Source organism: Arachis hypogaea, chromosome 17 (genome assembly GCF_003086295.3).
Source record: "Arachis hypogaea cultivar Tifrunner chromosome 17, arahy.Tifrunner.gnm2.J5K5, whole genome shotgun sequence".
NCBI lineage: Eukaryota > Viridiplantae > Streptophyta > Magnoliopsida > Fabales > Fabaceae > Arachis > Arachis hypogaea.
The window spans coordinates 92636460-92651094 of record NC_092052.1 but is presented as its reverse complement, the minus strand read 5'-3'; the positions used below and the strand labels follow the sequence as shown (position 1 = coordinate 92651094).

Here is a 14635-nt window from a genome sequence, read left to right as displayed (position 1 = left end):
GATCTAGAGGCAACGTTAGTGGTCACATTAGTGCCGCTAACGTTGAAGTTAACATGAACCATCTTGGGCTAGAAACGTTAGTGAGAAAGGTGATTGTCACTAACGTTCTCGAACCCACATTTTCACTTAAACGTTAACACCATTAACGTCCTAGCTAAAGTCCATGCCTACTTCACACTTTCTCTGCAAGTAAAGCTGAGCCCACTGAAGATTCCAAACTGCTTCAACTCAAGATCCAAAGGCCCATATCCAAGACTTAAAGAGCCAACTAGAAGAGCAGAAGAGCAGTATATATAGGAGTAGTTTTGAACTAGAGGGCAGCTTTTGGGGGATTGAGAGAACTACTCTCTGTATAATTTTACTTTCTCTGTAACTTCTAGTTTTACTTTCAGAATGCATTCTCCGTCTTTGTTTTCCATTCCCAGAGCTATGAACAACTAAACCCCTTTCATTGGGTTAGGGAGCTCTGTTGTAATTTGATGGATCAATAATAGTTTTCATTATTCTTCTTCTTTCTTTTCTCTTGATTTTACTAGAAAGCTTTCAATCTTCATCCAATTGGGTAGTTGTCTTGGAAAAGAAGCTATTCATACTTGGATCTCTTTGGAACCTTGGAAGAGGAATGAAGAGATCATGCTAGAAATGCTTTCTCATGTTGGACCAAATTGGGGTTTGGATGGATATAGTGACATATAATCCTACCAACACTTTGATTTGGAAATACATGTGGTATAATCAGTGACCATACTTCATCTCTTCTCATGAGCAATTGGACCAAAGAATTGGCTATTGATCAAGATTTGAGAGATTGAATTACCAAGGAATTGGAATTCAATCACTTAAGATTGCCAAGGAGATCAATGAATGCATTAATTGAGGAAGAGATGAAAATGAACTTGATCCAGAGAATGCAACATCTCCTAAGCCCAATGAATTCCCCATTTTTGATCTCACCTATTCTCTTTAATTTCTGCCATTTACTTTTATGCTCATCTTCCCAAATCCCCATTTAAGATTCTGCAATTTACTTTCCGCCATTTGCATTCAGCTCTTTATTTCCAATATTTACATTTTCTGCTATTTACTTTCCCGCCATTTAATTCCCTGCAACTCTCACATCAAATTCTGCTTAGCTCAACTAGAACATTCTTCTTACTAAAGTTGATTGACCAATCAATCCCTGTGGGATTCGACCTCACTCTATTGTGAGTTTTTACTTGATGACAATTCGCTATACTTGCCGAGGGAAATTGTTGAGAGACAAGTTTCTGTGCATCAAGTTTATGGCGCCGTTGCCGAGGATTGATTTTGTATCAACAATGATTAAATTGGTGGATAACTAGATTGAGCATTTTTTATGTTGTTTGATTTAAATTCATTTGAGTAATTCACTTTCAGTTTAGCTGTTTTCTTCCCTTTCCCCTACCCTTTTCTTAGTTGTTTACAATTCAGTTCACTAACCCACTAACTGTTTGATATATTGTATCACTCACACTAACAACATTTCTAACAAGAATACTCTCTGCATCTACCCCCGTCTTGCTTTTGCCTTGTTGGTTGTATGACAGGTAGAAGAAGCGGGGCCTCAACTTCCTTTGATTCTGAACCTGAGAGGACCTTCCTTAAATTAAGGAGGGAAGCAACAGGAAATAGAGTAGTTGGTACGGAGAAGAAGAGGAGTATTTTGAACCAGACATGGATGAGAATATGGAGAACCATCATGAAGAAGAGGCTCACAACCATGGCAGAGAAGGCCTAGTGCATCATGCTGGGCAAGAGAGAAGTGTTTTGGGATCCTACATCAATCCAAACCCAAGAAACTGTGGAAGTAGCATCCAAAAGCCAACCATACATGCCAATAACTTTTAACTAAAGCCACAGCTCATCACCCTTGTTCAGAACAACTGTTCGTTCGGAGGAGGTGTCCAAGAAGACCCCAATCAACATCTAACCACCTTCCTAAGGATCTGTGATACTGTGAAGTCTAATGGTGTTCATCCTGACACCTATAGACTGCTCCTATTCCCCTTCTCACTCAAGGACAAGGCATCTAAATGGCTGGAATCCTTCCCGAAGGAGAGCTTAACAACCTGGAAAGATGTGGTGAATAAATTCTTGGCGAGATTCTATCCTCCTCAAAGAATCAATAGGTTGAGAGCTGAGGTTCAAACTTTCAGGCAACAAGATGGTGAGACTCTCTACGAAGCATGGGAGAGGTTTAAGGATCTGACAAGAAGGTGCCCACCAGATATGTTCAATGAATGGGTGCATCTACACATTTTTTATGAAGGCCTTTCTTATGAATCAAAGAAGGCAGTAGACCACTCATTCGGGGGATCTCTGAACAAGAAGAAAACCATTAAAGAAGCCATAGATGTCATTGAGACTGTAGCCGAGAATGACTACTTCTATGCCTCTGAAAGGGGCAACACTAGAGGAGTAATGGAGCTAAATAATGTGGATGCACTGCTGGCCCAGAACAAGCTGATTACCAAGCAACTAGCTGACCTTACCAAGAAGATGGAGAGGAACCAAGTAGCAGTAATCACCACCTCATCAGCAACTCAAGAAGGAGTAAATGCAGAGGCAGAGGGTGATCAGGAACAAGCCAACTACATTGGAAACTCACCCAGGCAGGCACATGATCCATACTCCAAGACTTACAATCCTGGTTGGAGGAACCACCCAAACTTTGGGTGGGGAAATTAACAAGATCAAAGCCAAGATCAGAGACGTCACAACCCCAACAACAATGCGGCTCACCAACATTCCACACAGAGATCATATTAGCACCCACCTAACAACACACCTCAACGTCCATATCAAAACCAAAATGGTCATTCTTATCCATCCAACCCCAACCCACCATCATCCGAAGACAGACTCTCGAGGATTGAGACTCTACTTGAAGTCATATGTAAGGAAGTCCAGGACAGTAAAGTGTTCCGAGAGGAAGTGCGGTCCAATATGCAGAATCAAGATGCTGCCATGAAGAAACTTGAGACACAAATTGGCTACCTATTCAAGCAAATTCCCAGCCATAACTTGTGCAGTAACACCGATCCGAACCCAAGAGAGGAATGTCAGGCCATCACCCTCAGAAGTGGGAAGGAATTGAAGAAAATTCCCAAGAATTTACAAGAGAAGAACTCAAATGAAAGGAAAAAGGAGCGAGATAAAGTCCAAATTCTCATTCCCAGTTCACAGCAAAAAGGAGAAATGCTGAAGCAAGACGTCCCAAAAGCTCCATACCCTCAGCAATTAAAGAAGAAGGGGGACGACAACCAGTTCTTAAGATTTTTGGAAATCTTTAAGAAACTACAAATCAACATACCCTTTGCTGAAGCAATAGAGCAAATGCCGCTCTATGCCAAGTTTCTAAAGGAATTAATGACTAAGAAGAGAAGATGGAAGAGCAATGAGACTGTGATACTAACCAAAGAATGTAGTGCTATCATTCAGCACAAACTACCCCAGAAATTGAAGGATCCTGGGAGTTTCCAGATCCATTGTATTATAGGGGAAATCACAGTGGAGAAGGCTTTGTGTGACTTAGGAGCCAGCATAAATCTGATGTCAGTAGCTTTGATGAGAAAAATGAGAATTGAGGAGGCTAAGCCAACAAAAATGGCCCTACAACTGGCAGACCGATCGTTCAAGTTTTCTCATGGCATAGTAGAAGATTTGTTGGTAAAGGTAGGAGATTTCATCTTCCCAGCAGACTTTGTAGTGCTGGACATGCAGGAGGAAGCCAAGGCCTCCATCATCCTGGGAAGACCGTTCTTGGCCACTGCTGGAGCTGTCATTGACATTCAAAAAGGTGAACTCACCCTGAGATTACACAATGAAAAGATGACATTCAACGTGTTCAAGGCCATGAGTTACCCACTAGAACTATTGGGAGAATGTATGAGGTTAGATTCACTGGAAGATGTAGTACAGGAGATTTTTGAAGAAGAAGAACTTGAAGGGTTAACAGAAGAGGAATCAACATCTAGCGAAGAGGCTGCAACAGCAGAGATTCATATACAGGGTGCACCAAGGGAAGAGAATGAAAAGATAGAAGCATCCAAACTTGAACTCAAAGTACTGCCACCCACTCTCAAATATGCATACTTAGGAGAGAGTGAAAGTTACCCAGTGATCATAAACTCATCCCTCAGCCGAGATCAAGAGGATGAATTACTCCAAGTATTGTGAAAGCATAAGGATGCCATTGGATGGACCCTCGCTGACCTGAAAGGAATCAGTTCGGCCATATGCATGCATAAGATACTGTTGGAAGATGATGCCAAACCATCCATTCAACCCCAAAGGAGGCTGAATCCAGTCATGAAGGAAGTGGTACAGAAAGAAGTTATGAAGTTATGGCAGGGAGGGGTAATCTACCCGATCTCCGACAGCCCATGAGTTAGCCCCGTGTAAGTTATCCCAAAAAAAGAGGAATCACTGTAGTCCCCAATGAGAAGAACAAACTAATCCCTACAAGGACCGTCATAGGATGGCGGATGTGCATAGACTACAGAAAACTCAATGAAGCTACAAGAAAAGATCATTTCCCCCTTCTTTTCATGGATCAGATGCTGGAAAGACTTGCAGGACACGCATATTACTATTTTCTCGATGGTTATTCAGGATATAACCAAATAGTGGTTGATCCGAGAGACCAAAAGAAAACCTCATTCACTTGCCCATATGGAGTGTTTGCCTATAGGCGCATGCCATTTGGGCTATGTAATGCACCTGCAACTTTCCAACGCTGCATGCTCTCCATTTTCTCAGATATGATAGAAAAATTCATTGAAGTCTTTATGGATGACTTTTCGGTATTCGGAGATTCCTTCCCTAATTGCCTAAATCACTTGGCCCTGGTATTAAAAAGATGTCAAGAGACCAACTTGGTCTTGAACTGGGAGAAATGTAACTTTATGGTGAGGGGGGAATAGTTCTTGGCCATAAGGTTTCTAACCAAGGCATTGAGGTAGACAGAGCTAAGGTGGAACTCATTGAAAAATTACCCCCACCAAGTGATGTCAAGGCAATTAGGAGCCTTTTAGGGCATGCCGGCTTTTACAGAAGGTTTATTAAAGATTTTTCAAAGATAGCCAAGCCCTTAAGCAATCTCCTTGTATCTGATACACCATTTGTCTTTGATGAAAAATGCATGCTAGCATTCGAAAACTTGAAAAAGAGGCTGTCCTCTACCCCTATCATTTCCCCACCTGATTGGAACTTACCATTTGAACTGATGTGTGATGCATCTGATTTTGCAGTTGGGACAGTGTTAGGACAGAGGAAAGATAACTTAGTCCATGTGATATACTATGCCAGCAAAGTCCTCAATGACACTCAAAGAAATTACACCACCACTGAAAAGGAGTTGCTGGCAATAGTTTTTACATTTGACAATTTTAGGTCATACCTCATTGGTGCCAAAGTGATTGTTTTCACAGACCACACAACACTTAAATATTTGTTTGCCAAGCAGGAATCAAAACCAAGACTGATAAGGTGGATCTTATTGTTGCAGGAATTCAATATTGAGATTAGAAACAAGAAAGGAGTGGAGAACAAGGTAGCCGATCACCTATCCAGTATCCCTCATGACAAAGGTGGAACACATGATACAAGTGTGAATGAATGTTTCCCATATGAGTAGTTAATGACGGTTCACAAAGCACCCTGGTTCGCAAACATTGCCAATTTCAAGGCAACTGGGGCTTTACCTCTGGAGATCAAGAGAAAGCTCATCAATGACACAAAATATTTTGTCTGGGATGAGCCATATCTCTTCAAGAAGTGTTCAGATGGAATCCTGAGAAGATGTGTTTCAGAAGAAGAGGGAAGAGAGGTCCTATGGAACTACCATGGCTCATGCTATGGAGGCCACCTTGGAGGGGAAAGAACTGTAGCCAAGGTGTTACAGAGTGGATTCTTTTGGCCCACCCTTTTCAAGGATGCCAAGGAAGTAGCAAAGAACTGCAATAAATGCCAAAGAGCTGGAAACCTACCCAAAAGAAATGAGATGCCACATAATTTCATTTTAGAGCTGGAACTGTTTGACGTATGGGGATTGATTTCATGGGACTATTTCCAACCTCATATTCAAACAAGTATATCTTGGTAGCAGTGGATTATGTTTCCAAGTGGGTAGAGACTATTGCAACCCCAACAAATAATAACAAGGTGGTTATAAACTTCCTCAGAAAGAATATCTTTAGCCGGTTCGGAGTCCCACGAGCACTCATTAGTGATGGAGGAAGCCATTTCTGTAACAGACCGCTAGAAGCTCTTCTCCTACGATATGGGATGAAACACAAGGTTGCCACACCTTACCACCCCAAACAAGTGGGCAAACTGAGATATCTAACAGAGAGCTAAAAAGGATTCTGGAAAAGACTGTAGGAGCATCAAGAAAAGACTGGCGAAGAAGCTAGATGATGCTCTTTGGGTATACAGAACGGCATTCAAAACACCTCTTGGGATGTCCCCATACCAACTGGTATATGGAAAAGCCTGTCATTTACCACTGGAGCTGGAACATAAAGCCCTCTGGGCTCTCAAGCTACTAAATTTTGATAGCATTGCTGCTGGTGAAAAAAGAGTCTTGCAGCTGCAAGAAATGGAGGAGTTCAGATCTCAAGTCTATGAAAATGCCAAAATCTATAAAGAAAAGGCAAAGAGAAGACATGACCTCAATCTGACACCCAGGAGCTTCGAAAAAGGACAGCAAGTGCTCCTCTACAACTCCAAATTGAGACTTTTCCTGGTAAACTCAAATCAAGGTGGTCAGGACCCTTTCTTGTCACAAAAGTCTCACCATATGGACACATAGAAATCATGGAGGAAAGTTCAAAGAGGACTTTCACTGTGAACGGACAAAGGCTCAAACACTACATGGGCAACATGGGGAAAAACCCCAAAATGAAGTATCATCTCAATTAATGAAGGAATCGTCGAGCTATCAACGCTAAAAGAGCACTTCGTTGGGAGGCAACCCAACCTAAGGTAGTTTTCTTTTCATTGTCATTTCAATAAAAATCACAAGTAGTTTTCCCTGTATTGTGAGGAGCTAAGTTTGGTGTTACACACCAAAATAATACAAGAGTGAATGTGTAATTCTAAGTTTGGTGTTCCACCAAAGATTTCAGTTAGAATCACACTACACTCCTTCAATGGCAAATTGCTAGCTCCAACCAATTAGGGGAACCACTTAACAGTAGTTTAGTTTCTAGTTCATAGTTGTTTTGTTAATAACAACACATGAGGTTCTCTACATGTATTCAATTTGTTGTACTAGGCAAGGAACTAAGTTTGGTGTTCACACACCAAACTATGTTCAGAAATTCACAAGCATACATGAATGCTAACTATTTCTCAAGTGCTTTGGGAACAAGCAACTTCCAACAACTTTGCAGGAATCTTCTGGAGAAATGGTGCACTATCATCCAAGGAGGTGAAGAAGGATGCAAAAACTATGGATGATGACAAAGGGATAGCTAGAAGCTACCACCCGAAGGTTGCATTATTACTTCACTCCATATACTTGGAATGCAAAAAAATTGGAAGTCCGAATGTGCCCTTGATTAATAGTTACTCTTTAGTTTAAATTATTAGAATTTAATGTCTGTTTTCCTTGCGTTTGTCACATGTGTGCTGATCTAAGTTACCTGTTTTCATTTTCACCTTGCTTACTTGTATGCCTGTCCTTTTGAATCAAATAGAAAGAGAATGTATGTTATGAAAAACTAGAGTGATGTTCAATTTGTGGAGTAAGTTCCTAAGTTTATGGTGTGGTAATAGATTAGCTAAGTTGGTTCACCAACAAGGTAGGAAGGCAACTATCTGTCCTGAATCATATGCTTAAAACACACCCCATGAGACTAGCTACATAATAAGATCCTAATTAGAAAAAGGGAAAGAAAAATGAAAGTTGAGAAATAAAGAAAAAGAATAAGAAATAAGGCTAGGCACCAAGCGTTGAATCTTAAGGCATGTCTGTGGTGCTCCTGTGCAAAGGATATACTTGGATGAATAAGCTCTCAGGGGTGCCTTATCACTTGGTAACTTGGGTTAACTAACCCGGGATTATCAGCTGAAAGTCCACTATCAAGAGTAACCTTTGCTATAGAACACTTAGTAACCCAAAGAGGTACTGGACACCAAGGTCTCAAGTAAGAAAATAACAAACCATGTGTCTATGGTGTGTATGTATGGAGAAAAGAGACTTGAGGGAGTAAGTCCTTAGGGCTGTCTTAACACCTAGCACCTTGAACTAACTGGTTCGGGAGTGCTGGCTGAAAGGTTATCTTAAAGAGTCGCCCCCTCACAAAGCACCTAGTCTAAGAACATAATCAAACCCTGAAATTACAAAGGGATCAATGAATAAAAGTCTCATAGGGTGCAATCAAGTGAGTATTCCAGGGCATGATAAAGGTCTGAAAGCCAGTGAAGGAATGAACCTAAGTTGCTATGCATGAAACCCCATAAAACCAAGGACATGACTTCCACAATAATGACTCATTTCTCTTGTCATTTCAGTCATCATTCTTATGTTCCAGTACTTGCTTAGTGACAAGCAAGCTTTAAGTTTGGTGTTGTGATGCCAGGGCATTTCGGCCAGTTTCACTGACCTCTTCTTTACTGTTTTAGGGAAGTTTCATGCATTTTCTTAGGAAATAAGCAAGTTTTGGGTAGAATTTCACTTACATCTTGATTTAAGCAAACATTGTGAACTTTACATGATTTCATGAGAATTATGCATAAATTAAATGACATTGGATGATGCATGACTCATAACTTGGATTAGAGCTTTGATGCATTTTATTTGCTTGATTTCAGGACAAAGGAAGCAAGGAAGAGCCACGTTAGTAGTACTAACGTGACCACTAACGTGGAATGGGAGCTAGATTGCAACGTTAATGAGAAAAGTGATCGTCAATAACGCCTTCGTGAGCCATCATAGCCCACGTTAGTTGCCACATTAACTACGTTAACGTGGAAGCTAACGTGGAAGAGAAGTAAAGCTCCAACATTAGTGGTAAAAGTGAATGCCACTAACGTTGGAAAAAGGGGCACACCTAGCCACGTTAAGAGTCACGTTAAGTACATTAACGTGAGCTCTAACGTGGAAGGAACAAAGAAGTGCCAACGTTAGTGACACTCACCTTTGTCACTAACGTTGGACTAAGCCACTATTAGCCACGTTAGTTGCCACGTTAATTGCATTAACGTGGAAGCTAACGTGGAGGAAAGGAATGATGAGCCAACGTTAGTGACACTCACCTTTGTCACTAATGTTGGAGATGGCTATCACTACCACGTTAGAAGTCACGTTAACCTAAGTAACGTGAACTCTAACCTGGGAAGAAGGGGTGTTTGGAGCGTTAATGACAAAGGTAAGTGTCACTAACGCTCTCGAGACTAAGGCATGCCCACGTTAAGAGCAACGTTAGTTATACTAACGTGGACTCTAACGTGAGAAAATGGGGCTAAGAGCAACGTTATTGAAAAAGGTAAACCCCAATAACGTTCGTGAAGGATCAAGAGGCAACGTTAGTGGTCACGTTAGTGCCACTAATGTTGAAGTTAACGTGAACCATCTTGGGCTAGAAACGTTAGTGAGAAAGGTGATTGTCACTAACATTCTCGAACCCACATTTTCACTTAAACGTTAACACCACTAACGTCCAAGCTAAAGTCCATGCCTGCTTCACACTTTCTCTACAAGTAAAGCTGAGCCCACTGAAGATTCCAAACTGTTTCAACTCAAGATTCAAAGGCCCATATCCAAGACTTGAAGAGCCAACTAGAAGAGCAGAAGAGTAGTATATATAGGAGTAGTTTTGAACTAGAGGGCAGCTTTTGGGGGATTGAGAGAACTACTCTCTGTATAATTTTACTTTCTTTGCAACTTCTAGTTTTACTTTCATAATGCATTCTCCATCTTTGTTTTCCGTTCCCAGAGCTATGAACAACTAAACCCCTTTCATTGGGTTAGGGAGCTATGTTGTAATTTGATGGATCAATAATAGTTTTCATTATTCTTCTTCTTTCTTTTCTCTTGATTTTACTAGAAAGCTTTCAATCTTCATCCAATTGGGTAGTTGTCTTGGAAAAGAAGCTATTCATACTTGGATCTCTTCGGAACCTTGGAAGAGGAATGAAGAGATCATGCTAGAAATGCTTTCTCATGTTGGACAAAATTGAGGTTTGGATGGATATAGTGACATATAATCCTACCAACACTTTGATTTGGAAATGCATGTGGTATAATTAGTGACCATACTTCATCTCTTCTTATGAGCAATTGGACCAAGAAATTGGCTATTGATCAAGATTTGAGAGATTGAATTACCAAGGAATTGGAATTCAATCACTTAAGATTGCCAAGGAGATCAATGAATGCATTGATTGAGGAAGAGATGAAAATGAACTTGATCAAGAGAATGCAACATCTCCTAAGCCCAATGAATTCCTCATTTCTGATCTCACCCATTCTCTTTAATATCTGCCATTTACTTTTATGCTCATCTTCCCAAATCCCCATTTAAGATTCTGCAATTTACTTTCCGCCATTTACATTCAGCTCTTTATTTCAAGTATTTATATTTTCTGCTATTTACTTTCCCGCCATTTAATTCCCTGCAACTCTCACATCAAATTCTGCTTAGCTCAACTTGAACATTCCTCTAATTAAAGTTGATTGACCAATCAATCCCTGTGGGATTCGACCTCACTCTATTATGAGTTTTTACTTGATGACAATTCGGTATACTTGCCGAGGGAAATTGTTGAGAGACAAGTTTCCGTGCATCTCCTGCACCGCTTCCCATCTTACTAATGCCATTCTATTACTACCATCATCCTTACTCCACAAGAACCTTCTTTGCAGTGAAATCAATTTCTCAGCAACAGCTTTCGGCATCTTGAACAAACTCAAATAATACACAGGCAGACTATTTAATACCGATTTAAGCAGCACCAGCTTTCCAGCCTTATTCAGAAGTTTAGCATTTCATAGACTGAGCTTCTCCTCTACTTTGTCTATTATTGACTTCCAGGTCTTCACCAGCCTTGGATTTGCACCTAAGGGAATACCTAGGTACTTGACTGGAAGGGTCTCACCCATACACCCCAACAATTGGTACATATTTTGGATCCAATGTTCTTCACAATTTATCGGAATGAAGCTCGACTTGTCAAAATTAATGCTGAGTCCTAACATCAACCCAAAGCATCTCAACAGCCGCTTGTAATTCATGATTGTGTCATCCTCTGGTGGACAGAACAGAATTGTGTCATCAACAAACTGAAGATGTGACAGTGCTACACCATCTCTCCCCACCAACAAAGGTGATATACGCCCGTTCCTGACTGCCTCTCCCACCAATCGATGTAGAACATCCACAACCAGTACAAATAAGAACGGAAAAAGCAGGTCACCTTGTCTCAGACCTCTTTCCATCTTGAACGGCTTGGATGGCGATCCATTTATCAGAACCGACATAGATGCTGTGGTCACACACTCCATAACCCACGATCTACATCTATATCCAAACCCCATCTTCTGCAAAACAATGTCCACCAAGCTCCACTTGACTCTATCATATGCTTTTTGGAAATTTAACTTGATTATTGCTGCCTCCTTTTTTCTCAGCTTAAACCAGTTTACCGTTTCACATGCGATAAGTGCCCCATCATGAATTTTTCTGCCCCTTACAAAAGCACTCTGAGTTTCTCCTACTAATGCTGGCATCACTGATCTCATCCTCTTAACCAAAACCTTAGAGATAACCTTGTAAACGCACCCAACCATGCTTATAGGTTGCAGATCTTATATCTCCTTTGCTCCAATGAATTTAGGAGCCAGCGCCACCCAAGTGATGTTGGAGTCTGTTGGTAACCTTGACGTTTGAAAGATACTGCAGTCGTGAATTCCGATCCAATCTCACCCCAATACCTCTTGACAAAATTCATGTTGTACCCATCGTAACCTGGTGCCTTAGAAGACTCACAATCCCACACAGCTTCTCTGATCTCCTCCACTGTCGGTAGCGCCTCCAGATTTACAAAATCTTCCTGCCTTATCCTACTTACCAGACTATCTCCGAAGCTCATCAGAGGAGACTTATCCTGGTGATATAATTCTTTGTAGAATTCGTTAATAGCAATTTTTATTCTGGCTTGGTTTCTGACCAGTCTGCCGTTGATTAACAGTGCATCTATCCGATTATTCCTCCTTCTTGCTGAAGCTATGTTGTGAAAGTACCTTGTAGTTTTGTCCATCTCCTTTGCTTGCCGAGACCAGGACATCTATTTCCAATGGACTTCTTTCCTGACATACCATCTCTCACAGCAGGTAACCAGCGCCTTTCTTCTAGCCTCCATCGTTCCATCATACACCCCATTACTAACCAAATCATCAATCTTCTTGATTTCTTCCTCAAACTTCGTAATCTTCTTGTCCATATCCCCAAATTTAGCCTTATGCCAATTCTCTAACGGGATCGTCAAAGCCTTCAACTTGTCTGTGAACTGCATCTCTCCCAAACCTCTCCATTCCTCTTTCACAAAGCTGAGAAAGCCTTCATGCGTAAACCATGAATCTAGACTTCAGAACGGTCTTGGACCTCTTCTCTGCCTCATGCACTCTATGATGATAGGGTAGTGATAATAGGCATATATATAATAGAAGAAGAAGATAGAAGGGGATAGATAATAGGCATATATATAACATTTTGATTACAGTGATTGCATTATCTTGTATTTTCTTGGAGTAGTATTTCTTTTTTTTTATCATCTTCCAAAATTCAGTCTTGTTTGTTTTAACTGTACATCCTCAATTAATAGAATAAATTTCAAGGGGATGAATCCTATTAGATAATATATAATTATGATTACTAACATAGAAGTATGTATATTTAACGCAATTTTCACAGTAATTAATTAAAAAATTCCTTTATTGTCTATTAGTTCGATTGATGCAATTGATTTCTTATCTTTCCATGCACTCTAGAGACTTTGGAATCCTTCTTCATGTAATTGATATTGTTAATATATTTCTAGTATATCTCAATTAATGATAATTAGTATGTACCTCTTGAGTAAAACAAATGTTTCAAATTCCTTGTCCTTATTTCCTGGCATATATTGATGAGCTTCTTTGAAATCAATTTGTCTATTAAAAAAATATAAGTCATTAGTCGTCAACAAATTGAAGTTTGTACACAAAAATATCTATATCAATGAAAAAATTTGAAGATTAAAATTATATGAAGACTAAATTATACCAAGAAGTAACTACACGCATTTACTAAGAACATAAATTACCTGTGGTGAAAGTAACAAATTTCTTTAAAACTCACATTTTTAGTAAATTCTCCACTTATTCCATCTATTTTTTCTTCTTTGATTAAAATTTTTGTAGTTGACTGAGAAACACTTCGATATAGAGCAACATATAATTGTCCATGGCTAAACATATATTTAGGAAGATATATAGATCCCTACTTTAGGAATGGTCTATCCTTGTAATTTATTTATTATTATTGCAAAATTCAACCTTACAGAAAATTACTTCCTGATAAGTATAAAGGGTAGTTTTGAATTTTCTGTTGTTTTGTGTTTTATCCGAGGCAAGAAAGCTCCTTTTTCACAGTGATGGCCGGTTAAAATTTCTACATCTAACATGTTTTGAAAAGTTCCACAATATAGTAACCTTGTACCATTACATAAGCCGGCCTTAGGTACTATGTTTCTCAATAATATCAAAGGTGCACCTTTTTTCTACCTTCAACACATGAGATGGCGACCCGCCTGTAGAAATTGAGTTAAGGTATTCTTGTTGATATAAATTATTAGCATCTCCTTCTACCTCATCAAATGATACTAAATTTTATTCATCTCCTGAAAATTGGTTGATAATTATATGATTAAGATGTTGTATAGCATGATTTTTTTATGTCAATATTGTCCTTTCTACCATGTAAGATGCGTCCTACCCATGAGATTGTAAGTTTGGAAATGTTTCTTCTATTAAGTTGTGTAACAATATTTCACTTTTTCACGGAATTGTCATATTTGCTTGTATCCGTACAAAGTCTTCATGTATAGTAGGCTCAATTCCATCACCAATGCGCATAAGATACACAACAAAAATATGATTATTAGAAGATCGCATATTTTGTCGCAAATGGAGAATTTGAGTGGAAGCCCATAAATGACACTTAATTATGGAAGCCCATAAATGACAAATAATATAAATGGTATATTATTTTCTAATATGTCTCTCAAAGTACGGTTTATTGATTGCACCGATTCGTTATTTGCCATCGGTGCTTCATCTCAAATTATTGTCGTTGTTTGTCTAATCAGCTTTGCAAGATCTGATTGTTTGCTTTTGTTGCAAATGGAGGATGGTTATGCATTGATTGGGATCTTAAACCTAGAATGAGCTGTTCGACCTTCAAGCAATAATATTGCAGCTATTCCTGACAATGCAATTACTAAGACAATATGACCTTTATTTCTCAATTCTGCAATTATAGCTCTGTAAAGAAATGTTTTGCCTGCTCCTCCCGGCCCATCAACAAAGAACACTCCACTTTTTCTTCAATTAATTGTATTCATATTG

At 39.6% G+C, this 14635-nt stretch overlaps 1 non-coding gene across 1 annotated transcript; it reads right to left on the bottom strand.

The window, feature by feature from the left end:
• Positions 1 to 2148: 2148 nt before the first annotated feature.
• On the bottom strand, positions 2149 to 2255 carry LOC112768347 (small nucleolar RNA R71). Its single transcript, XR_003185783.1, has one exon. It is a non-coding gene; the product is annotated as a small nucleolar RNA R71 (small nucleolar RNA).
• Positions 2256 to 14635: the final 12380 nt, after the last annotated feature.